Below are 25,750 nucleotides of genomic sequence, written 5' to 3'. Positions count from 1 at the left end.
TTTGGTATAGCAACCTAGGGAGATTAAGACAAATGGTTACAGGTACAGCTTAGTAGACCCAAATCTTGGCAAAGCTGAGGAGTGGACAGGTCCTAACCTGAAAACAGAGAAGAGAAATCTCAGACACTCTGGGTGGAGCACCAAGGACAATGGGCTATAGTGTCCACTTCAGAGCTTAGAGTGAAAAGTTCACTTGAGCAGGCATTGAGGCACATTGTATCATCAAATCAAGTGAGTAGACAGCTGGATATATGAGTTAAGAGAGAGGTTGGGAATAAAGATAGATGTGTTAAGTCAGTGGTATTTAAAGACAGGACTTCCTGAGGTCATTAGTGAATGAAGAGAGTTACAGCTCTATGCTAGCTACTGAGTGAGGCTCAGAGGAAGTTTGACATACCATCTATGCCCTTTAATGACCTTGATCTTATTTGAGCAATAAGTGTAGCCAAGACATTATAGCTCTCAAAAAGTGATGTCTGTGGTAGATCTTCATAGTGTTCTTGGTTTGTTTTTTGACTATTTTATCTTTATATCTTTATCCATTTCTACATGTCTGCCCTCCACCACTTTGCTTGGGAAAGGGTATACTCATCATATTTTTCTTCTCCTCTTTATGCAGAAACATCATCAAAATCATGTCCATTTTAACCATAGGTCATTTTAGACCAAAGATATGCAAATATATGGTGCTGTGATATGTTTGAGAATCCCTTGAGTTTTTTAATTACCTCAAAGTAGTTTTAAAATTCTCATAGAAAATTAATTTAAATAATTCTACATAAAACAAACAAAATCCAAAGCAGCAGATCCCATGCCTTTGAAGGCAGGGCAGTTTTTACTAAATAAAATAAATACATGTTAAGTGGGTCAGAGGAGTTGAACTTGAAGGGATTAACTCTTGTTGTTCAGTCACCAAGGTGTGTTGGACTCTTCAAGACCCTGTGACTGAAGCATACCAAGTTCCCCTGTCCCTCACCATCTCCTGGAGTTTGCTCAAGTTTATGTTCATTGAATCGGTGATGCCATCCAATCATCTCATCCTCTGTTGCCCTCATGATAACTGCCTTGTCATGGCAAAGGGGCTTGGTAACTTAATGAAGCTATAAGCCATGCCATGCAGGGCTGCCCAAGATGGATGGGTCATAGTGGAGAGTTCTAACAAAATGTGATCCACTGGAGGAGGGAATGGCAAAACCACTCCAGTGTACTTGCCATGAGACTCCCACAATCTGTATAAAAAGGCAAAATGATTGACTCTTAAATGACCGCTAATTCCCAACTCCCCAAATTTTAATGTTTATATGAGTCTAACTCTTGACTTTGAAGGATACAAAACAGGCTGTTCAGGACAACTTCAAGTGCTTACACCATCCCCATAAAGAATCATCTAATCTTTGCTTGAATCCTAATCATAGGAAAATCAGAACTTCCTGAAGCCACACTTTCTTAAGGAGATACCAGTGTCTCCTTTCCTTGTCTGACCTTCTTTACACTAGTCTAGACAACAGAATGAGTCCTTTTATAATAAGTTCTTAAATGTCATTAACGAGTAAATTATTTTATTAAAGTTGCATGAATAAAACTTTTTATTTTTCATTTCGCCTTGCTTCTTCATCAACACAATTATTCAGATAGTGACTAGAACGTGTGGGAGAGTAACAGCTGGTAACATTGTGGTGGTTTAGTCACTAAGTCGTGTCCAACTCTTATGATCCCATAGACTATAGCCTGCCAGGCTCCTCTATCCATGGAATTTTCCAGGCAAGAATACTGGAGTGGGTTGCCATTTCCTTCCCAGGGTGTCTTCTCAACCCAGGAATAGGACCCAGGTCTCCTGCACTGCAGGCAGATTCTTTACCGACTGAGCTATGATGGAAGCCTGCTGGTAACATTAGCTAACTTCTATTGATCCAGTTCTAGCCCTTTGCATGTTTATATATACAGTATGAATCCTCCTCACAGCAACTCTATCAGCCTGATACTATTACTATATCCATTCTAGAAATGAGGTACAGAGATGCCGAGAAACTGGCCCAAGGTCATTGAGTTAGTAGGTAGTGCTGCAGAATTCAAATCCCCGCCATCTGACCCTGGAGTCCAAGTTCATAGCCACCTTGATATACTGTCCCGGTTAGCAGAGTACTAGTGCTGTATTTGAACCTGCTCCCTTACCCTTTTCCAATTAAGGCCCCACAGCATAACTTTATCTTACACTAGCCAAGGCCACTTGTGGTTGTCATTTTTGTGCTTGGTTTCAAAATGGCTCAAGCCACTGCCTCTCAGGACACAGGAAATTTATGAGGCAGCTTATAGTCTCCATTCTAGAAACTGATGAAATTCTATTAATCTCCCCTCCACTAATTTGATTTGGTGTGTTCCTTTCATGGAAGACACTAGCTCATCATAAATCTGACAGGCCTTCTGCTCATGCTGCATTGCTTTTATTATTATTGTATTACAGGGTTTCAGTAACTCGGATTTAGGATTACAGACATAACTGCCAGAACAATTTACAGCAGGCTGTCATCCCCACATTTTTATAGCTTGGCTTGTTGTACAGTTTCTTTTAGAAATCTTAACACTTAACCCCTTGACTTCAGTTTAAAAATACAATTTGTGCTTTTTCTATCTATAAGAACTGTTATTTTGAGTTAATGAAAGCAATTCTTGGTTCTTTGTCTTTTTACATCTTCAGCAGGAAATTTGGAAATATTCTAAATAGGAAAATTTCCTAGGTTAGTCAATAGCAATTAGGCATTACTCTTAATTTGTTAGCATTTTAATATTGCATCTTTAAAAATGCACTTTGAGAACATATAATGTCACCTCAAATAAAACTCAAGTGTAATCTGAATCCTTGCAATGTGACCCTTAGTTTGGAGAAAAGACAAAGCTTGTTCATTATTATGCTGAGGAGGGCATCTAATGTTTTAAAAGGATAAAGATAACTATTAATTACATGCTGAGAATTTTATTTTTAGACAAGAACTATGAGATGTAAGATAATTATCTAAATTAATTGATTTTCAAATTATTAATGATGGAAATAACTAGGTTCTATTCATATATGCCAGTCAGAATAATAAGTGGTTTATTCACATTATCTCATTAAAATGTGTCAACAATCTTATAAGATGATTAAATGTTTTAAAGCAATACAAAATGCGATGTACTGTTTTAGATTTCCCAGAATATGGACATATCATGTATTAAGTTCTTACATACTGTAAAGTTTTCTTTGACAATATTTTTTCCTGGATGTATATTTTCAGCTCTAGTCATCTTTTGCCAGGAACCCTTGAACAAATTAGTATAGGCAGAAAGAAAGCATTTCTATGGGGCAATACTTTTCTTATATCAGTGAATATTTGAGAACCACTTCTGGGTGTTCTTGAAACATTCCAGCACAAATAAGCAAGGGCATGCCTGCAGGTTCTGTCAATATCTGCACTACTCAAACCTACTTCATCTTCATAAGATTATTTATTTAAACTTTTATAAAAGAATAGAGGGCTTCCCAGGAAACTGCAGTTCAGTTCAGTTCAGTCACTCAGTGGTGTCCGACTCTTTGCGACCCCATAAGTCGCAGCATGCCAGGCCTCCCTGTCCATCACCAACTCCCGGAGTTTACCCAAACTCACATCCATCAAGTTGGTGATGCCATCCAGCCATCTCATCCTCTGTCGTCCCCTTCTCATCCTGCCCCCAATCCCTCTGAGCATCAGAGTCTTTTCCAATGAGTCAACTCTTTGCATAAGTGGCCAAAGTACTGGAGTTTCAGCTTTAGCATCATTCTTTCCAAAGAACACCCAGGGCTGACCTCCTTTAGAATGGACTGGTTGGATCTCTTTGCAGTCCAAGGGACTCTCAAGAGTCTTCTCCAACACCACAGTTCAAAAGCATCAATTCTTCAGTGCTCAGCTGAAATTAAAAAGGCTCTTGCTCCTTGGAAGAAAAGCAATGACAAACCTAGACAGTGTATTAAAAAGCAGAGTCATTATTTTGCTGACAAAGATTTCTATAGTATATATAGACAAAGCTATGTTTTTTCCAGTGGTCACATACAGTTGTGAGAGCTGGACAATAAAAATGGCTGAGTGAACTGATTGGACATGAATGAAGTAACTTAGCACACATGCAAAAGAATAGAACAAGAATATGGAATGAAGAGAGGGGACTGTTTTTTAGTATTAATTTCCCCGTGCTTGCTTGTGTGAGAGTTTTTTTTTTTTTTGTTTTGTTTTTTTTAAGACATGCCTCTTCGTCACCTCTTTTGAGTTGGTAGGAATCTCTCAAGTCTCTATTTGTACTTTTACAAGGATGGTTGCAGAAACTTTGGGAGCAGGGCACAGAGGAAATAGTGTGGGTCACGTGTCTGCTGTTACTTCAATCACGTCCAACTATTTCTGATCCTATGGGCTGTAGTCCCCCAGACTCCTCTGTCCAAGAGATTCTGCAGGCAAGAATACTGGAGTGGGATATCATGCCCTTTTCCAGGGGATTTTCCTGACCCAGGGATAGAATCTTTGTCTATTATGTCTGCTGCATTGGCAGGCTGGTTCCTTACTACTAGAGCCACTTAGAAAGCCCAGTGTGGGTCACATCTGATACTTAATGCTATCTTGAATAGAAAACCAAAGGATTTTAATGAAAAGCACTTTGGATAAATGTTAATCTTTTAAACTAGCTGTCCCCAGTCTTTTCAGCAAGAGGGAATGGTCTTGTGGAAGACAATTTTTCCACGGATCAGAGGTGGGAGGATGGTTTTGGGATAATTCAAGTGTATTCCATTTATTGTGCACTTTATTTCTATTATTATTACATCAGCTCCACCTTAGATTATCAGGCATTAGATCCCGGAGGCTGGGGACCCCAGATTTAAATACTTGAAATTTTGCTTACTTTCTCAGTGTGTTTCAAAAAGAAAAAAATTAAAGGAATCAAGGATGGTCAGAAAGTTGGGATATATTAGACACCCAAGTGAAGATGTTTATTTACTATTTAATGAGATATAGAACTCTCAAGTTAGAGCTAGGAGAGAAGTGAGAGGTCAGTGGCTAGTTAAATACATAGATACAGACATATTTTTTGATCTTACATATAGTGTGTATATATATATATATATATAGTACAAGAGATGAAAATATACATTATCATGCTTATAAAGTAGCTTCATCTGGTGTATTTGAATTTAAGACATTGCCAATGAGGGCTTTAGCTTTTTCTATGTTTGAATCTTTTCAGTTGAGAGTATATTCACAGATGCTATATGATATTAAAAATTAATACAGTTTTAGAAAGTAGAAAATGTGCTAAGTCAGCCACATACTTGGATTAGGCTCTGATGGAATAAAATGTTGTTATATGTCAGTGCAAGAGAGGTGATCTGTTCTTTTCAAATTAGGTGGATCTCGCTAAACATGACCATTTTCTTGACTTTCCTCTGACTCTAACTTCTTACTGCCTTAGGAATATTTACTCACCTTTTAAGAAATTGCCAGCATTCCTACCTTTGTGATGCCTTATTCCATGGCTCGTCTCCGAAGATAAAGCTTATTGTACTCCCATTGCTGGTTACCTTCCATTCCTCCTCTTCTCTGTGCTGCCCACCTAGGCTTCCTAACAATTAGGCTCCCTAATTGACTTCCTATTGAGTTTGGCAGTTGGGGACCATATGGATGAGATTAGAAGGTGGAAGGACAGAAAAGCAGTGATATTTCTTCCCTTGACATCTCCCTTCCTCAGCTACATTTTTCTCAGTGGCCACATGCCACTATGATGGAAGCTCCTGCAGAAAAGGGAAAGGAGACAGGAACTTCTTCTGTGGCTTCTAATCTCAGTTCTACTTTGTTTTAAATTAATTTTCATTGGAGTATACTTGCTTTACAATATTGGGTTAGCTTTTACTGTACAGCAAAGTGAATCAGCTATGTGTATACATATATCTCTGCTTTGAATTTCCTTCCCATTTAGGTCACCACAGAGCACAGAATAGGGTTCCCTGAGCTATACAGTAGGTTCTCATTAGTTATCTATTTTACACATAGTATCAATACTGTATATATGTCAATCCTAGTCTCCCAATTCATCCCACCCTATTTCCCCACTTGGTATCCGTATTTTTGTTCTCTATATCAGTGTCTCTATTTCTGTTTTTCAAATAAGATCATCCATATCATTTTTCTAGACCCCACATATATGTATTAATGTACAATGTTTGTTTTTCTCTTTCTTAGTTAACTCTATATGACAGTCTCTATATCCATGCACATCTCTAAAAATGACCCAATTTTGTTCCTTTTTGTGACTGAGAAATATTTCATTGTATATATGTACCATATCTTTATCCATCCCTCTGTTGATGGGCATTTATGTTGCTTGCTTTCCCTGGCCATTGTAGTGTTCCACTGCTACTTTCTTTGCTATCTCTATTTTTTCCCCTTATTCCGACCAGATCTGGCAATAGCTTTCTGCTGTTGCTAGTTTCTTGTTGTATCAGCATCCCTTATCATTTCTTTAAACACCCCTGACCTCTATTCATTTCTTTTTGTGAAACTTTCAGAGTTGAGTGTTACATCTGAAGAGGCCCTTGACCAGTAAACTTCCTCAGAGCTGTGCCCACTGCTCTTGAGTTTCATATAATCCTCTGTCACAGTATCTATCAGTGTGGTCAACTTTGAAATTTCTTTTTTTCTCATGAAGATCCATAAACACTATCTCCTGTTAACTGTAAATATATAGAGAGATGGTCTTTATATTTTTGCTACATCAATAGCTTCCATTCTAAGGCAAACTGCTATCTCCTGCTTGGATAACTATAATTCCTCCTAACTGATCCCCAGTTCTACTCTTGCTCCACTGTAATCTATTTTCAACCCAGGATCCAGAATCATCCTTGGAAGACATTAGTTAGATCTACTCTCCACTGTCTTCCAGTGACTTCTCGTTGCACTGAAAGTAAAATTGAACTTGCTGATCATGGCCTCATGGTCCTACAACATTTAAGTACACTGCCTCTTTGTTCTCACCTTTTCCATCAATCCCAGGCTATGCTTCAGTCTCAATGTCTTGTTGCTCATATTCTGAACACAAGAGCCTTTGCACGGTTTTGCCTTTGCCTAGACCACTGTCTCTAGATACCTGCACTACCATTCCCTGCTGTGTTAGATCTATGCTCAAGAACAACATGGAGACATTCACTTTCCTTCAGAAGGGGCTTTATTTCTTCTTTCTAGCTCTTAACAGCTAGTCTATGCTTATTTAATTTTATTTTTCTCTCCCTACTCTACAGTGTAAATTCTGAGAGAAAAATGTTTTGTATTTCAATCACTAAATTCCAGATAAGTGAGCTTTTACCTATTTCCAAATTTAATACTGCATATACCAATGGACTGGCTTCCCATGTGGCATTAGTGGTAAAGAACCTGACTGCCAATGCAGAAGACATAAGAGAGGCAGATTTAACCACTGGGTGGGAAAGATCCCCTAAAGGAGGCATGGCAGCCGACTCCAGTATTCTTTCCTGGTCAATCCTCTGGACAGAGGAGCCTGGAGGACTATAATCCATAGGACTGCAAAGAGTAGGACATGACTGAAGCAACTTAGCACACACACACACATACCAACAGAGATATGTTTAAGTGATACAAACATGACATTAGAGAAGAGTTATTGGTTATATATCTTCTTTTTATTCTTTTTAATTTCAATAAATTATTTACATGATATACTGAATGCATCAATTCAGTTCAGTTCAGTGGCTCAGTTGTGTCCGACTCTTTGTGACCCCATGAACCGCAGCACGCCAGGCCTTCCTGTCCATCACCAACTCCCGGAGTTCACTCAAACTCATGTCCATCGAGTTGGTGATACCATCCAGCCGCCTCATCCTCTGTTGTCCCCTTCTCCTCCTGCCCCTAATCCCTCCCAGCATCAGTGTCTTTTCCAATGAGTCAGCTCTTCACATGAGGTAGCGAAAGTATTGGAGTTTCAGCTTTAGCATCAGTCCTTCCAGAGAAAACCCAGGACTGATCTTCTTTAGAATGGACTGGTTGGATCTCCTTGCAGTCTAAGGGACTCTCAAGAGTTTTCTCCAACACCACAGTTCAAAAGCATCAATTCTTCAGTGCTCAGCTTTCTTTACAGTCCAACTCTCACATCCATACATGCCCACTGGAAAAACCATAGCCTTGACTAGATGGATCTTTGATAGCAAAATAATGTCTCTTCTTTTGAATATGCTATCTAGGTTGGTCATAACTTTCCTTCCAAGGAGTAAGCTTCTTTTAATTTCATGGCTACAATAACCATCTGCAGTGATTTTGGAGCTGAAAAAAATAAAGTCTGACACTGTTTCCACTGTTTCCCCATCTATTTCCCATGAAGTGATGGGACCGGATGTAATGACCTTTATTTTCTGAATGTTGAGCTTTAAGCCAATTTTTTCATTCTCCTATTTCACTTTCATCAAGAGACTTTTTAGTTCCTCTTCACTTTCTGCCATATGGGTGGTGTCATCTGCATATCTGAGGTTATTGATATTTCTCCCGGCAATCTTGATTCCAGCTTGTGCTTCTTCCAGCCCAACGTTTCTCACGATGTACTCTGCATAGAAGTTAAATAAACAGGGTGACAATATACAGCCGTGACATACTCCTTTTCCTATTTGGAACCAGTCTGTTGTTCCATGTCTAGTTCTAACTGTTGCTTCCTGACCTGCATACAGGTTTCTCAAGAGGCAGGTCAGGTGGTCTGGAATCCCAGTCTTTTTCAGAATTTTCCACAGTTTCTTGTGATCCACACAGTCAAAGGTTTTGGCATAGTCAAAAAGCAGAAATAGATGTTTTTCTGGAACTCTCTTGCTTTTTCCATGATCCAGCAGATGTTGGAAATTTGATCTGTGGTTCCTCTGCCTTTTCTAAAACCAGCTTGAACATCTGGAAGTTCACGGTTCACATATTGCTGAAGCCTGGCTTGGAGAATTTTGAGCATTACTTTACTAGCATGTGAGATGAGTGCAATTGTGCAGTAGTTTGAACATTCTTTGGTACTGCCTTTCTTTGGGATTGGAATGAACACTGACTCTTTTCCAGTCCTGTGGCCACTGCTGAGATTTGCAAATTTGCTGGCATATTGAGTGCAGCACTTTCACAGCATTATCTTTCAGGATTTGAAATAGCTCAACTGGAATTCCATCACCTCCACTAGCTTTATCCGTAGTGATGCTTTCTAAGGTCCACTTGACTTCACATTCCAGGATGTCAGGCTCTAGGTGAGTGATCACCCCATCGTGCTTATCTTGGTCGTGAAGATCTTTTTTGTACAATTTACTCCAATATTCTTGCCTGGAAAATCCCATGGACAGAGGAGCCTGGCTACTGTCCATGGGTTCACAAAGAGTTGGAGACAACTGAAGAGACTGAGTACATATATATGTATTAATTATATTTTTAGAAATTGCTAGGTGTTAATTTTTATTCCATTAAAAGAAAACTAATTTAAACCTAATTTGATATCTGATGGCCATAGGTCCATTTAAAAATATTTACCTTTCCACAAGCTAAGGGTGGCCACATGACCCTATATATCAGAACATATGTACACATATATAATATATATGTACATGTATATATATATATGTACATGTATATATACATGTATACATATATATATATACATGTATATATGTATATACTATATATGTAGTAACATATAGATACATATGCTAGAACTGAAACTCCAGTACTTTGGCCACCTCATGGGAAGAGTTGACTCATTGGAAAAGACTCTGATGCTGGGAGGGATTGGGGGCAGGAGGAGAAGGGGACGACAGAGGATGAGATGGCTGGATGGCATCACGGACTCGATGGACATGAGTCTGAGTAAACTCCGGGAGTTGGTGATGGACAGGGAGGCCTGGTGTGCTGCTATTCATGGGGTCGCAAAGAGTTGGACACGACTGAGCAACTGAAGTGAACTAGACTATATATGTATATATATGTTCTGATATATAGGGTCATGTGGCCACCCGTAGCTTGTGGAAAGGTAAATATTTTTAAATGGACATACCATCAGATCTCAACATATATATACATATATAGTGTATATATATATACAGTATATGTATAGTATGTAAATATATATATGTATACTATAATTATATACATTTATAGTATATATACGTATATAGTTGTTATACTTAACAATGGATCGTGAAATCTCACTGTCAGTTGGGAAAAAAATAGCTCATTCTTTTTAATTGCAGCATAATTGTCTATGGTATGGATAGATGTAAAAGTATACAATCATTTCATCGTGGAGGGCATTCAACTGGCAGAAAGTTTTCTTTTCACTTGATGATATTTTTAATTAGAATTCCTATAAAAATATGCAGTTACAGAAAAACAATACAAGTGCTTTTATTGTTGAACAACTTTTCTATAATGAAACATTTAGAGAGAAATTTATCTGCATTGGAAATTGAAGAATAAATCTCAGAGTAGCTGAGCTAGTTTGGATAAGGTATTTGTGACCCCAGTTATCTGATGGATGCTATTTACTTAATAAATTTTCCTTTTATTATCATTGCCATATTGAGGCCCATTGAGATATATTGGGTGGTTCAAAGTTCTATAGTATTTCTAAGTAGAAAATTCATCTTGAATAAAACAACTCTTTTAAAAGAAAATTAATCATAGCTGTACATCGTTAACCAAATATCTGGATTTCACTTGCAAATTTGTTGTTGTTGAGTCATTCAGTTGTGTCTGACTCTTTGTGACCCCATGGAGTGCAACATGCAAGGCTTCTCTATCCTTCACCATCTCCCCAGTTTGCTCAAACCCATGTCCATCGAGTCGGTGATGACATCCAACCATCTTATCCTCTGTCATCCCCTTCTCCTCATGTCTTCAATCCTTCCCAGCATCAGGATCTTTTCTAGTGAGTTGGCTCTTCACATCAGGTGGCCAAAATATTGGAAGTTCAGCTTCATCAAGAGTCCTTACAATGAATAATCAGGATTGATTTCCTTTAGGTTTGACTGGTTTGATCTCCTTGCTGTGCAAGGGACTATCAAGAGTCTTCTCCACACCAGAGTTCAAAAACATCAATTCCTTGCTGCTCAGCCTTCTTTATGGTCCAGCTCTCACAACCATACTTGCAAAATAGGACTATGATGAAGATATATTTGGGATTTTGTTTTCTAAATCTTTCTGGATTATTTGAATAATACTTAAATCTTTCTTCCCCAATTTTCTGTATGCTGCTGCTGCTGCTGCTGCTGCTAAGTCGCTTCAGTCGTGTCCAACTCTGCAATCCCATAGACGGCAGCCCACCAGGCTCCCACTTCCCTGGGAATCTCCAGGCAAGAACACTGGAGTGGGTTGCCATTTCCTTCTCCAATGCATGAAAGTGAAAAGTGAAAGTGAAGTTGCTCAGTCGTGTCCGACTCTGTGCGACCTCATGGACTGCAGCCTACCAGGCTCCTCCGTCCATGGGATTTTCCAGTCAAGAGTACTGGGACTGGGTTGCCATTGCCTTCTCCGAATTTGCTGTATAGATATAGCCAAATCATATACAGGAAAGTAAATATACACAACATGCATGCATTGGAGAAGGGAATGGCACCCACTCCAGCGTTCTTGCCTGGAGAATCCCAGGGATGGAGGAGCCTGGTGGGCTGCCTTCTATGGGGTCGCAGATTTGGACACAACTGAAGTGACTTAGCAGCAGCAGCAGCAATGTCAACTTGTGATCAATGAGATGTTTCATTGCATTTTTCTGCTCATTAAATTTTTTATTTGATCAAGTCATCATCATTTTAAGCTGCTTCAAATATGTTTAATACCTACACATTTATTTAAAAAATCAAGATTTAAATATAGAGAGCAATTTTACAAGTAATTTACAAATGATTAGCAATCTCCCAAAAGGAAGTGCACAAAAGTGAGAGCAAACTAACATATGTTAACTAATGAAAATCATCCTTTTGGTGCTTTTACTTTGGAGTTGAATTCAAAGGTAGTTTTCTGAGTTTTCCCTTTTCTTCCTTAACTTGAAAAATGAACTGGAAGTTTGATTTGTGTATAGCAGAAAGTTTTGGGGAGTCAAGTTAAAAATAGGGCTATACACAGATTTTCCAGACAATATGGTACAGGAGACTTGTTAAGTTTTGTTTACGTTTTCTTAATGGCTTAACTTTATCTTAACTTGCATGATGCTTAACTTGCATCTGCATTTTGCAAGTACAGGATGTGACTAAGCAGGTGTTAGAGACAACTGTATCTGAGAAATACATGAGTGTAGAGAATAGAATTGGATCCCAAAGGAGAATATAGAGCCTCTAGGTCCATAGGACTCACTGAATTTCATTAAGGAATTTTCATAAATTGTGGAATAGTGTTGCATCCCCTTTCCTACTCCCAGCTGACCTCCATATATTCTATTACTAGTTTCCCTCCAAAAATGTACAAATTCACACCTTCTGCTGGAGGGAAGGTTGGTAATGTGGATTTCCATACCTGAGACCCTGACTATACAGTCATGAGTTTGCTGATATTGCATCACATTGCCAAAATCTCGTTCCCATCCTTTAATTTTATTTATTTTTGAAATATATCAGTTTTCCATAATCTTCTGTCCACTGTTCTTAACCTGTGTTTATTCTATTTCACCTGTAATTTTACCACATACATTGACATTTACATTGGTCGTTTGGTCAGTCTCAATATTTGATAATTCTCTTTATTAATTTTTATATTACAAAAACAAGGATGACGATGCCATAATGACATTCAGGAGTCTAGGCAGTGATAAAGGAATGGCAGGATTTTGTAAAACAATTTTGTTTTAATCCACACCGCCAAATATGTGGGGAGTATTCTATTTAGGGAGTAAATGTATTTTTCCAGTCATTTTTTTCTAAACTATTTCACATTTCAGTGATTCTAATATGTTCTGCTTGAATGTTTCTAGTACAGGGATTGCTGCTTGACATCAGCCTATTCCATGCTATTAAATAAATGCGATTACCAGAATTACCCAATTATCTTCTTTCTGTTGGTCCTGGTCCTGACCTTTAGAGAAACAGAACAAATTTACTCTGTCTTATCTATGAAAGGGATTTGCTGTTGCAAATACAGCGGTTGATTTCTTGCCTAGTTTGAATATCCTCATTCAAATTTTCTCTATATAGCATAATTTCTACACCCTTGATGATGATGGTCATTATCCTATGGTTATGTTTGGTTTTGCTGAGTTTCTTTTCAAAATTCAATTATTGCCCATGTGTCTAGTACCTACTAGGTATTATATACTGGGTTAGATTCTAGGGAACTTTTCTTTTTATTTAACAAACAATTAGATATTACTTTTTTGTTCTAGGATTCATTCCATGCACCATATAAATATTAATACAATTAGATCTCTTATCTGACACATTATTTGGGTACTATTATTATCTCCATTCATGTATGAGAAAAGCAAGGCATAACAAAATTAAATAACATCTGTTATCACACTTAAAAGAAGCTTGCTCCTTGGAAGAAAAACTATGGCCAACCTAGATAGCATATTAAAAAGCAGAGACATTGCTTTGTCGACACAGGTCTGTCTAGTTAAAACTATGGTTTTTCCAGTAGTCATGTATGCATGTGAGTGTTGGATCATAAAAAAAGCTGAGTGCTGAAGAACTGATGCTTTTGAACTGTCGTGTTGGAGAAGACTCTTGAGAGTCCCTTGGACTACAAGGAGATCAAACTGGTCAATCCTAAAGAAAATAAGTCCTGAATATTGATTGGAAGGACTGATGCTGAAGCTCCAATACTTTGACTACCTGATGTAAAGAACTGACTCATTTGAAAAGACCCTGATGCTGGGAAAGACTGAAGGTGGGAGGAGAAGGGGATGACAGAGGATGAGATGGTTGGATGGAATCACCAACTCGATGGACATGAGTTTGAGCAAGCTCTGGGAGATGGTGATGGACAGGGAGGCCTGGCATGCTGCAGTCCATGGGGTCGCAAAGAGTCAGACACAATTGAGCGACTGAACTGAACTGATTATCACACTGTTAAGAAGTGGTAGAACCAAGTTTTTAACACAGGAGATCTCTTTCAGAGTCTACCAAGTTACACTCTCTCATACACTGTGTTTGCTCTTGTGCAAAGGTTCTTTATGAACACAAAAGTTTGTAACACTGGGACACACAAGGTAGAGCTCACCTAGAGAAGGAAAAAAAGTCAGTCCTGGAGACCTTGGCGATATCCTAAATCAACTCTCATCTGAAGCAATTGCTCCAGGTAAGTTAATTTTCTGCACAATAAAACCAGTTTTCTACTATAATGCAACCACAATAGTGAAACAATTATATATATATTTATATATATATATATATATATATATATTTCTTGGTATAGATATGAGTTTAAGAGAACTCCTTATGATCATAATACTGTGCTTTCTTAAATTATTAAATATGCTATGTAAGCAATACTTAAAAATTGCTTTGCCATCTTATCACACAGGATGGTGTTAATTTGGAGATTTATTAAAATACTCAGATTTTTTTTTCTTTAGGTATATATATGTATGTTAGTCACTCAGTTGTGTCTTATTCTTTGTGACCCCATGTACCATGGCTCGCCAAGCTCCTCTGTCCATGGAATTCTCCAGGCAAGAATACTGGAGTGGGTTGCCATGCCCTTCTCTAGGGGATCTTCCCAACCCAGGGATTGAACCCAGGTCTTCCACATTGTACGCAGATTCTTTACTGTCTGAGCCAAAAGAGAAGTCCCTTTTCTATATGATATATTGCCAAATCATATTTTTCTAATTATGTTTCCTTGCAACTGATATTTTAATCTACACATAAGATTATGCCTGTTAGAATATATATTTGTTTGGGCTATCTAGGATTATGAGTTTATTAAATTAGTTGTATGTTTCAAGTGTATAAAATAAGATTTTCACTACTGAATATTACTTATACAAAATGCTACTAACTTCATTGTAGTGTATCCTGAATATCCATGATTATGAATAGAATTTCCTTCTACATAAATGCATATACATAGTTTTAAAAAGTCAAGAGAAAACAATCTTGGCAAAATATGTTTTGGTTTGTATCATACATTTGGAAATATTCTGAATGTAAACAACTACCAATATCATACCGTTGGAGTCACCAGATATAATGATGACTTTATAAGTCTGAGAACAGTTTCATTGAAACACACAATTTTTTTTTTACATTATGTGTCATAATTTGGCTTTGTATTGAATCAATTTAAGATATAAAATACAGATACTGGTTGTTTCACAGAATTAAAGTATAATAGAAATTACTAAATGAGGAAATATGAGTGTTCTTTTTAATCTCCTTCTAATAGATGAAGAAACTAAAGCCTCAATAATTCAGTTCAGTTCAGTTTAGTTCCATCACTCAGTCATGTCCAACCCTTTGCGACCTCATGGGCTGCAGCACACCAGGCCTCCCTCCCATCACTAACTGTCAGAGTTAACTCAAACTCATGTCCTTTGAGTTGGTGATGCCATCCAAACATCTCATCCTCTGATCCCCTTATCCTCCTGCCTTCAATATTTCCCAGCATCAGGATCTTTTCAAATGAGTCAGCTTTTCGCATCAGGTGGCCAAACTCTTTGAGTTTCAGCTTCAACATCAGTCCTTCAAATGAATATTCAGGACTGATTTCCTTTAGAATGGACTGGTTGGATCTCCTTGCTGTCCAAGGGCCTCTCTCAAGAGTCTTCTCCAACACCACAGTTCAAAAGCATTAATTCTTCAGCACTCAGCTTTTTTTACGGTCCAACTCTCACATCCATACACGACTACTGGAAAAACCATAGCTTTGACTAGATGGAACTTTGTTGGCAAAGTAATGTCTCTGCTATCTAGGTTGGTCATAACTTTCCTTCTGAGGAGCAAACGTCTTTTAGTTTCATGGCTGCAGTCACCATCAGCAGTGATTTTAGAGCCTCCCTCCGCCCCAAAAAAGCCTCAGTGGAATAAGATAATTGTCGAAAGTCTTAACATTATTTGACAAACTGAAGCTGAACTTAGCTGTGTGACTTCAGGACTCAACTCCTCAATCACTTTTTGCCTGTTTCTTAATGAAATGAATGTAGCACTAACTAGGAAACCAGACACCATTATTCTGGCTCAGACATTGCTGGTACTCCTTTTAGAGAATAACAGGGCCAGTTTATGATCTACAGCAAAAGGATGGTAATTTTAATATAAATTTATTCATTTTTGTCTGTGCTGGGATTTCAGCGCTGCAAATGTGCTTCCTTTAGTTGCAGCAAGTGGAGGCTCTTCTCTAGTTGTGATTCATGGGCTTCTCATTGAGGTAGCTTCTCATTTGGAAGCACAGGCTCTAGTGGGCACAGATTTTGGTAGCTATGACTGGTGGGCTCTAGCATGCAATCTCAGCAGTTGTGGTACACTGAGCTCAGTTGCCCCAAGGCATGTTGGATCTTATAGGATCAGGGATGGAATGTGAGTCCCCAGAATTGGCAGGCAGATTCTTCATCACTGGACCACCAGGGAGGTCCAAGATGGTATTTTTGTTGTTACTGTTCAGTCACCCAGTCATGTCCAACTCTTTGCCATTCCATGGACTGCAGCTTGCCAGGCCTTCTTATCCATCACCATCTCCCAGAGTTTGCCCAAGTTTGTGTTCATTGCATCGATGATGTCATCCAGCCATCTCATCCACTGATGTCCTCTTCTCCTTCTGCCCTCAATCTTTCCCAGCATCAGGGACTTTTCCAATGAGTCATCTGTGCACTTTAGATGACCAAAATACTGGAGCTTCAGCTTCAGCATCAGTCTTTCCAGTGAATGTTCAGGGATGACCTCCCTTAAGATTGACTGATTTGATCTCCTTACTGTGCAAGGGACTTTCAGGAGTCTTCTCCAGCACCACAGTTCAAAGACATCAATTCTTTGGCATTCTGCCTTTTTTACAGTATATCTCTCACAACCATATGTTACCACTGGGAAGACCACAGCCCTGACTATACAGACCTTTGTTGGCAGAGGAATATTTCTGCTTTTCCACACACTGTCCAGGTTTTTCATTGCTTCCCTGCCAAGAAGCAATTGTCTTCTGATTTCATGGCTACAGTCACCATCCACAGTGATTTTGGAGCCCAGGAAGAGGAAATCTATCACTACTTCCACCCTTTCCCCTGCTATTTGCCATGCAGTAATGGAGTGGGTTGCCGTGATCTTAGTTTTTTTTTTTTTTTATATTTAGTCTTAAGCCAATTATTTCACTCTCCTCCTTCACCCTCATCGAGAGGTTCTTTAGTTCTTCACTTTCTGCCATTAGAGTGGTATCATTCACATATCTGAGGTTGTTGATGTTTCTCCCACCTATCTTGATTTCAGCTTGTAACTCTTCCAGCCTAGCATTTCTCATGATGTGCTCAGCATATAGGTTAAACAAGCAGGGTAACAGTAGACAGCCCTGTCATATTATTTTCTTGATCTTGAACCAATCAGTTGTTCCTTACAGAGTTCCAACTGTTGTTTCTTGACCAGCATATGGGTTTCTCAGAAGACAGGTACGATGGTTTGGTATTCCCATCTCTATAAGAGCTTTACAGTTTGTCATGAATCACACAAAGGATTTAGTGTAGTCAATGAAACAGAGATAGATGTTTTTTTCTGAAATTCACTCATTTTCTCTGTAATCTAACGAATGCTGGCAGCTTGATCTTTATTTCCTCTTCTTTTTCTAAACCAAGCTTGGACATCTGGCAGTTCTTTGTTCACAGAATGCTGAAACCTAGCATGCAAGATTTTAAGTATGACCTTGCTAGTGTGGGAGGTGAGTACAATTATCCAGTGATTAGCACATTTTGGGTACTACCCTTCTTGGGAATTGAGATGAGGATTGACCTTTTCCAGTCCTGTGGCCACTGCTGGGTCTTACAGATTTGTTGCCATAATGAATGGAAGACCTTGATGGCATCCTTCTTTAGGGATGTGAATAGTTCTGCTGGAATTTCATAACATCCTCTAGCTTGATTAACTTTAGTGCGTGAGCTACCCCACATCCGAGGTCAGGACTGGTGGCCGAGAGGAGCTACCCCACGTCCTAGGCCCGGGACGGTGGCTGGGAGGAGCTACCCTGACTCCGAGGTCAGGGGCGGCGGCCAAGAGGAGATACCCCTCGTCCAAGGTAAGGAGCAGTGACTACGCTTTGCAGGAGCAGCCGTGAAGAGATACCCCACACCCAAGGTAAGAGAAACCCAAGTAAGATGGTAGGTGTTGCAAGAGGGCATCAGAGGGCAGACACACTGAAACCATACTCACAGAAAGCTAGTCAATCTAATCACACTAGGACCACAGACTTGTCTAACTCAATGAAACTAAGCCATGCCCGTGGGGCAACCCAAGACGGGCAGGTCATGGTGGAGAGGTCTGACAGAATGTGGTCCACTGGAGAAGGGAATGGCAAACCACTTCAGTATTCTTGCCTTGAGAACCCCATGAACAGTATGAAAAGGTAAAATGATAGGATACTGAAAGAAGTACTCCCCAGGTCAGTAGGTGCCTAGTACGCTACTGGAGATCAGTGGAGAAATAACTCCAGAAAGAATGAAGGGAAGGAGCCAAAGCAAAAACAATGCCCAGCTGTGGATGTGACTGGTGATAGAAGCAAGGTCCAATTCTGTAAAGAGCAATATTGCATAGGAACCTGGAATATCAGGTCCATGAATCAGGGCAAATTGGAAGTGGTCAAACAAGAGATAGCAAGAGTGAATGTTGACATTCTAGGAATCAGCTAACTAAAATGGACTGGAATGGGTGAATTTAACTCAGATGACCATTTTACGATTTATGGGATCGCAAAGAGTCGGACACGACTGAGCAATTGAACTGAACTGAACTGACAATTATATCTACTACTATGGGCAGGAATCCCTCAGAAGAAATGGAATAGCCATCATGGTCAACAAAGAATCCGAAATGCAGTACTTGGATGCAATCTCAAAAATGACAGAATGATCTCTGTTCGTCTCGAAGGCAAACCAGTCAACATCACAGTTATCCAAGTCTATGCCCCAACCAGTAATGCTGAAGAAGCTGAAGTTGAATGGTTCTATGAAGACCTACACGACCTTTTAGAACTAACACCCAGAAAAGATGTCCTTTTCATTATAGGGGACTGGAATGCAAGAGTAGGAAGTCAAGAAACACCTGGAGTAACAGGCAAATTTGGCCTTGGAATGCAGAATGAAGCAGGGCAAAGACTAATAGGGTTTTGCCAAGAAGATGCACTGGTTATAGCAAACACCCTCTTCCAACAACATAAGAGAAGACTCTACATGTGGACGTCACCAGCTGGTCAACATCGAAATCAGATTGATTATATTCTTTGCAGCCAAAGATGGAGAAGCTCTATACAGTCAACAAAAACAAGACCAGGAGCTGACTGTGGCTCAGATCATGAACTCCTTATTGCCAAATTCAGACTTAAACTGAAGAAAGTAGGGAAAACCGCTAGACCATTCAGACATGACCTAAATCAAATCCCTTATGATTATACAGTGGAAGTGAGAAATAGATTTAAGGGCCTAGATCTGATAGATAGAGTGCCTGATGAACTATGGAATTAGGTTCGTGATATTGTATAGGAGACAAGGATCAAGACAATCCCCATGGAAAAGAAATGCAAAATGGCTGTCTGGGGAGGCCTTACAAATAGCTGTGAAAAGAAGAGAAGCAAAAAGCCAAGGAGAAAAGGAAAGATATAAGCATCTAAATGCAGAATTCCAAAGAATAGTAAGAAGAGGTAAGAAAGCCTTTTTCAGAGATAAATGCAAAGAAATAGAGGAAAAGAACAGAATGGGAAAGACTAGAGATCTCCTCAAGAAAATTAGAGATACCAAGGGAATATTTCATGCAAAGATGGGCTCGATAAAGGATAAAAATGGTACCAACTTAACAGAAGCAGAAGATATTAAGAAGAGGTGGCAAGAATACACAGAAGAACTGTACAAAAAAGATCTTCACGACCCGGATAATCAGGATGGTGTGATCACTCATCTAGAGTCAGGCATCCAGGAATGTGAAGTCAAGTGGGCTTTAGAAAGCATCACTATGAACAAAGCTAGTGGAGGTGATGGAATTCCAGTTGAGCTATTTCAAATCCTGAAAGATAATGCTGTGAAAGTGCTGCACTCAATATGCCAGCAAATTGAGAAAACTCAGCACTGGCCACAGGACTGGCAAAGGTCAGTTTTCATTCCAATCCCAAAGAAAGGCAATGTCAAAGAATGCTCAAACTGCCGCACAATTTCACTCATTTCACATGCTACTAAAGTAATGCTCAAAATTCTCCAAGCCAGCCTTCAGCAATACATGAACCGTGAACTTCCAGATGTTCAAGCTGGTTTTTGGAAAGACAGAGGAACAAGAGATCAAATTTCCAACATCTGCTGGATCATGGAAAAAGCAAGAGAGTTCCAGAAAAACATCTATTTCTGCTTTATTGACTATGACAAATCCTTTGACTGTGTGGATCACAATAAACTGTGGAAAATTCTGAGAGAGATGGGAATACCAGACCATCTGACCTGCCTCTTGAGAAATCTGTATGCAGGTCAGGAAGCAACAGTTAGAACTGGACATGAAACAACAGACTGGTTCCAAATAGGAAAAGGAGTACATCAAGGCTGTATATTGTCACCCTGTTTATTGAACTTCTATGCAGAGTACATCATGAGAAAGGCTGGACTCGAAGAAGCACAGTCTGGAATCAAGATTGCTGGGAGAAATATCAGTAACCTCAGATATGCAGATGACACCATCCTTATGGCAGAAAGTGAAGAGGAACTAAAGCTTCTTGATGAAAATGAAAGTAGAGAGTGAAAAAGTTGGCTTAAAGCTCAACATTCAGAAAATGATCATGACATCCGGTCCCATCACTTCATGGGAAATAGATGGGGAAACAGTGGAGACAGTGTCAGACTTTATTTTTTTGGGCTCCAAAATCACTGCAGATGGTGACTGCAGCCATGAAATTAAAAGACGCTTACTCCTTGGAAGAAAAATTATGGCCAACCTAGACAGTATATTGAAAAGCAGAGACATTACCTTGCTGACGAAGGTCCGTCTAGTCAAGGCTATGGTTTTTCCTGTGGTCATGTATGGGGGTGAGTGTTGGATTGTGAAGAAGGCTGAGTACTGAAGAATTGATGCTTTTGAACTGTGGTGTTGGAGAAGACTCTTGAGAGTCCCTTGGACTGCAAGGAGATCCAAGCAGTCCATTCTGAAAGAGATCAGCCCTGGAATTTCTTTGGAAGGAATGATGCTAAAGCTGAAACTCCAGTACTTTGGCCACCTCATGTGAAGAGTTGACTCATTGGAAAAGACTCTGATATGGGAGGAATTGGGGGCAGTAGGAGAAGGGGATGACAGAGGATGAGATAGCTGGATAGCATCACTGATTCAATGGACGTGAATCTGAGTGAACTCCGAAGTTGGTGATGGACAGGGAGGCCTGGCGTGCTGAGATTCACGGGGTCGCAAACAATGTGATACAACTGAGCAACTGAACTGAACTTAAGGCCCACTTGACTTCACACTCCAGAATGTCTGGCTCTGGGTGACTAAGCTCACCATCATAGTAATCCAGTTCATTAAAGTCTTTCTTATACAGTTCTCCCATGTATTCTTTCCATCTCTCCTTGATATTTTCAGTGTCTACTGGTGCTGTACCATTCTTATCCTTTATTGTGCCATCTTTGGTTGGAATGCTTCTTTGAAGTATTCAATTTTCCTGAAGAGATCTTTAGTCTTTCCCCTTTTGTTGTTTTCTTCTATTATTAAACACTGTTCATTGAAGAAGACCTTCTCGTCTCCTCTAGCTATTCTTTGAATCTCTGTTTAATTGGATGTATGTTTCCCTCTCTCCCTTGCTTTTCATTTCTCTTCATTATTCCACTATTCTTAAAGCCTCCTCAGGTAACTGCTTTGCCTTCTTGCTTTTCTTTTTCTTTTCTTCTTGTTTTTTTTTTTTTTTCCTTTTTTAATGCAACCTAAATAAGTGTCTTGGGTTAGATTCCCACGAAGCAATCCTTAAAGGAAGGTTTTATTAGAGAAAAGCTTTCTGGGAGTAGTGGTCAAGGAGTAGAAGAAGAAGAAAGAGAAAAGAAAGTACCTAGGGCCTTGAAAAAGTGAAAGTGAAAGTCAGTCAGTTGTGTCTAACTGTTTGGGACCCCATGGACTGTAGTCCTTGGCTCTTAATCTTACAAATTATAGCCCTGGAATGTGAAATACCCAATTAAACATCTCTCAACTTGGGCAAAGAAGTAATACTTCTGCACAGGCCTATTATCTTCTTATATTCTTCTTCTTCTCAGGAAACACAGGTTCTCTTAGAGTGATATTACATATTTGTTCCTCTCAGGTCTGCTTAGCCCCAAAAAGTCAAAGCATGATTCTAGATATCTGTTTCTTTGCTTCTGAACAGTAAATTACAGCTAAGAAATGCTCTTAACATTGTCATATTACAACAAGCTTGCAGTTCTTACTGTCTATATTTTACTTGGGCTTCCCTCATAGCTATCAGTAAAGAATCTGCCTACAATCCAGGAGGTGCAGGAGACTCAGGAGATATGGGTTCGATCCCTGGGTTGGGAAGATCCCCTGCAGGAGGAAATGGCAACCTACTCCAATATTCTTACCTGGAGAATCCCATGGACAGAGGAGCCTGGAAGGCTATAGTCCATGGGGTTGCGAGAGTCAGACATGACTTAGTGACTAAATCACCACCATATTTTACTTAAAATCAAATATTTAGCAAATTTTTAGATTATTTAGTGAATATTGATGTGTGTGTATGCTTTGTACACCTAGCATGCATTGATTACTGTTAATAATTACAACATTCCAATATGGCAAGATAGGTTTTCTTATCCTGAGTTTATAGATGGAGGGATTTAATAACAGATAAAATGAGTAACTTGCCCACTGTATTTGTTTTCTAAGGCTGTCATAGCAAAGTACCCTTGGGAAGCTAGAACTAAAGTGTTGGAAGAATTGGTTTCCTTCTAAGGGCTCTAAAGGAGAATCTGTTATTAATATGAGACTGTTCTAGCTGGCAATTCTTGGCCTTTCTTGATTTACAGACATTTCATTATAGTGTCAGCCTTTGTCTTCACGTGGCCATTCTCCTATAAGCATGCCAGTCATATTAGATTAGGGGCCAATCCTACTTAGATATAAACTTGTCTTAACTAATTGCATCTGTGACTATCATTTTTCCATATAAGTTCATATTCTGAGGTACTGGGGGATAGGATTTCACCATATCTTTTTTTGAGGGAGACAGGATTCAACCCACAACATCCATTTGCTGCAAAAATAGAGATCTCAAGCCAATTTTGTGTGACTGCAAATGCTATGCTGTTTCTTCTCTTGAAGTATGAGGATGAAAACCCTGGTAAAAACTACCTAAACATGAAAGAAAAGTGGAAGTAGATTTCCCCTCTACTTTTTGTTTTAGAATCAAAGAATAAGTATAGCATTTTTAAATTTCTTCACTCTTGTAGCTACCGAGCACTTTTTTGAGCAAAATTAAGGGATAAATGACTAGGTTTATAAGTGAATAGTATGAAATTTATTTGTAAAGCTGAGGACAAAGCAGACTGGAGTAGAAGAAATGAATGGCATATAATTTGAGCAGACAGACTGTTTATTAACGTGCAACATTCCATAAATACTGTTTCACTGATTTGGTTTGCTTGAAGCTTGAATGCATATGAAGGAAAGAGTAAATCACAGGGAAATTGCTTGAGGGTAGATATACAACTGCAACAGAAAAAGTAACAGGAAAAAATGATAGCTTCTTAAGTAAAAGAAACACTACCCACATAATTATAAACTCATTTTTTTTCCTCTAAATAAAATTTTTTAAAAAGTATAAGGAAGAAGTCAGCACATTTGTTAAGAAACGTGATGTAGTATTTAGAGTGAAATGATGTAATTTAATGAGTAAAGACTTTGCCTATTTGCAAAACTGGATTGATGAAGTGAAAGAAAGGTTGAAACATAGCCTATTTAATGGTATATATTAGCATACTATATCTCCACAACTGGGTAAAAAAGTATTAAATAAATGAATGAAGGGATAAATCCATTATGTATTTTCTTTCTAAGTTATGAAATCCACATATTGTTTTTACTAACAAGGACATAAATAATGCAGTGTCTTTCAATACTCAGTTGCTTCAGTCGTGTCCGACTCGTTACCATCTCATGGACTGTAGCACGCCAGGCTCCTCTGTCCGTGATTCTCTAGGCAAGAATACTGGAGTGGGTTTCCATTTCCTTCTCCAGTGTTTCTCAATAAATTCTTTGAATTTTTTAAGAGAATTATGAGCCCATGTACCTCCATGAAGCCTTGGGCAAAATCAAAAACTTTCAGTGGAATAAATAATCTATAAAGACCTATTTCCAACCCTCAAAAAGTTTATAATCATAGAATTCAAATTTTAGCTTTAGTTATTATGAATAGATCATTTAGTTATTATGAATAGTGCATTTTGTACAATTACAACAATGAATATTTTGATTAGTTGCTCTTAAATACTAAAATAAATTTATTACAATACTTAAACCTTATTTCAACACTACTTCAGCTGAACTAGTTTGAAAGTAGACTTTTATGAGAGAACATGAAGCTACATATTCTCTCCTGAATATTATCGTAACGCTTCATTTTATGTGATACACATGTTTTTGAAGGGCTTTCCAGGTGTTGCTAGCGGTAAAGAACCTGCAAGCTAATTCAGTAGACATAAGAAACACTGGTTTGATCCCTGGGTTTGGAAGATCCGCTGGAGGAGGAAATGGCAACTCACTCCAGTATTCTTGCCTGGAGAATCCCATGGAAAGAGGAGCCTGGCGGGCTGTGGTCCATAGGTGGCAAAGAGTTGAACATGACTAAAGTGACTTAGCATGCAAGTAAGCATGTGTTTGAAAACATATACTAATTTAATCTTAATTAACAATGAAAAATACATTGACGATGTATAACACTTTCATAAGATATATTTAAGTAATTTAGTTGGATCTTAAATCGGAATTGTGGCTTCTCATCCTCTTAAAATGGATTGGATTCTTTTGATGCCAAAATTAAAGAAAATATATAACCTTTCAGGTTTTCTAAATTCTCTGTCATTTTAAATTTGTGTTAAAAAATCCTTAGCACTCGAGTATTATTACTTAACACATCATAGCACAAAAGCATGGGATCATACAATATCACCAACAGCTGGCTTAAGATTTAGACTCCAAATCAGTTAAACTTAAGATTTCACTTAAGAGTAGATTTCTTTCAGTTTGATGTTAGATCTTAAATTGTAGAGTGATAACCAAGATCATTTAGTCATACACCTGTCTCTGCACTGGGCCACATAGTTAATCATCTAACAGGGAAAAGAAATTCAAATTTTAAAGTTTTTGTGAAGGAGACATTCAGATAAATTTAATATACAATACAAAAAGAAGTCCTTTCTGGGATGAAAAAATAAAGGTCTTTTTTACAGAAGAAAGCTTGATAAGATATTTAAAGGAAAGATAGAATTATAAAAATAACTATTTTTCTACCCTTGATGCAGAGTAATCTGGCATGAATCATAAGTGAATGATAAAACTGTTGGATGAAAGGTTATTATAGAACAAGATATTCATAAAGTGCCAGATATA

The sequence above is a fragment of the Ovis canadensis genome, chromosome 1 (assembly GCF_042477335.2).
Source record: "Ovis canadensis isolate MfBH-ARS-UI-01 breed Bighorn chromosome 1, ARS-UI_OviCan_v2, whole genome shotgun sequence".
In the NCBI taxonomy this organism is placed as follows: Eukaryota; Metazoa; Chordata; class Mammalia; order Artiodactyla; family Bovidae; genus Ovis; species Ovis canadensis.
This window is presented reverse-complemented; position numbering follows the sequence as displayed.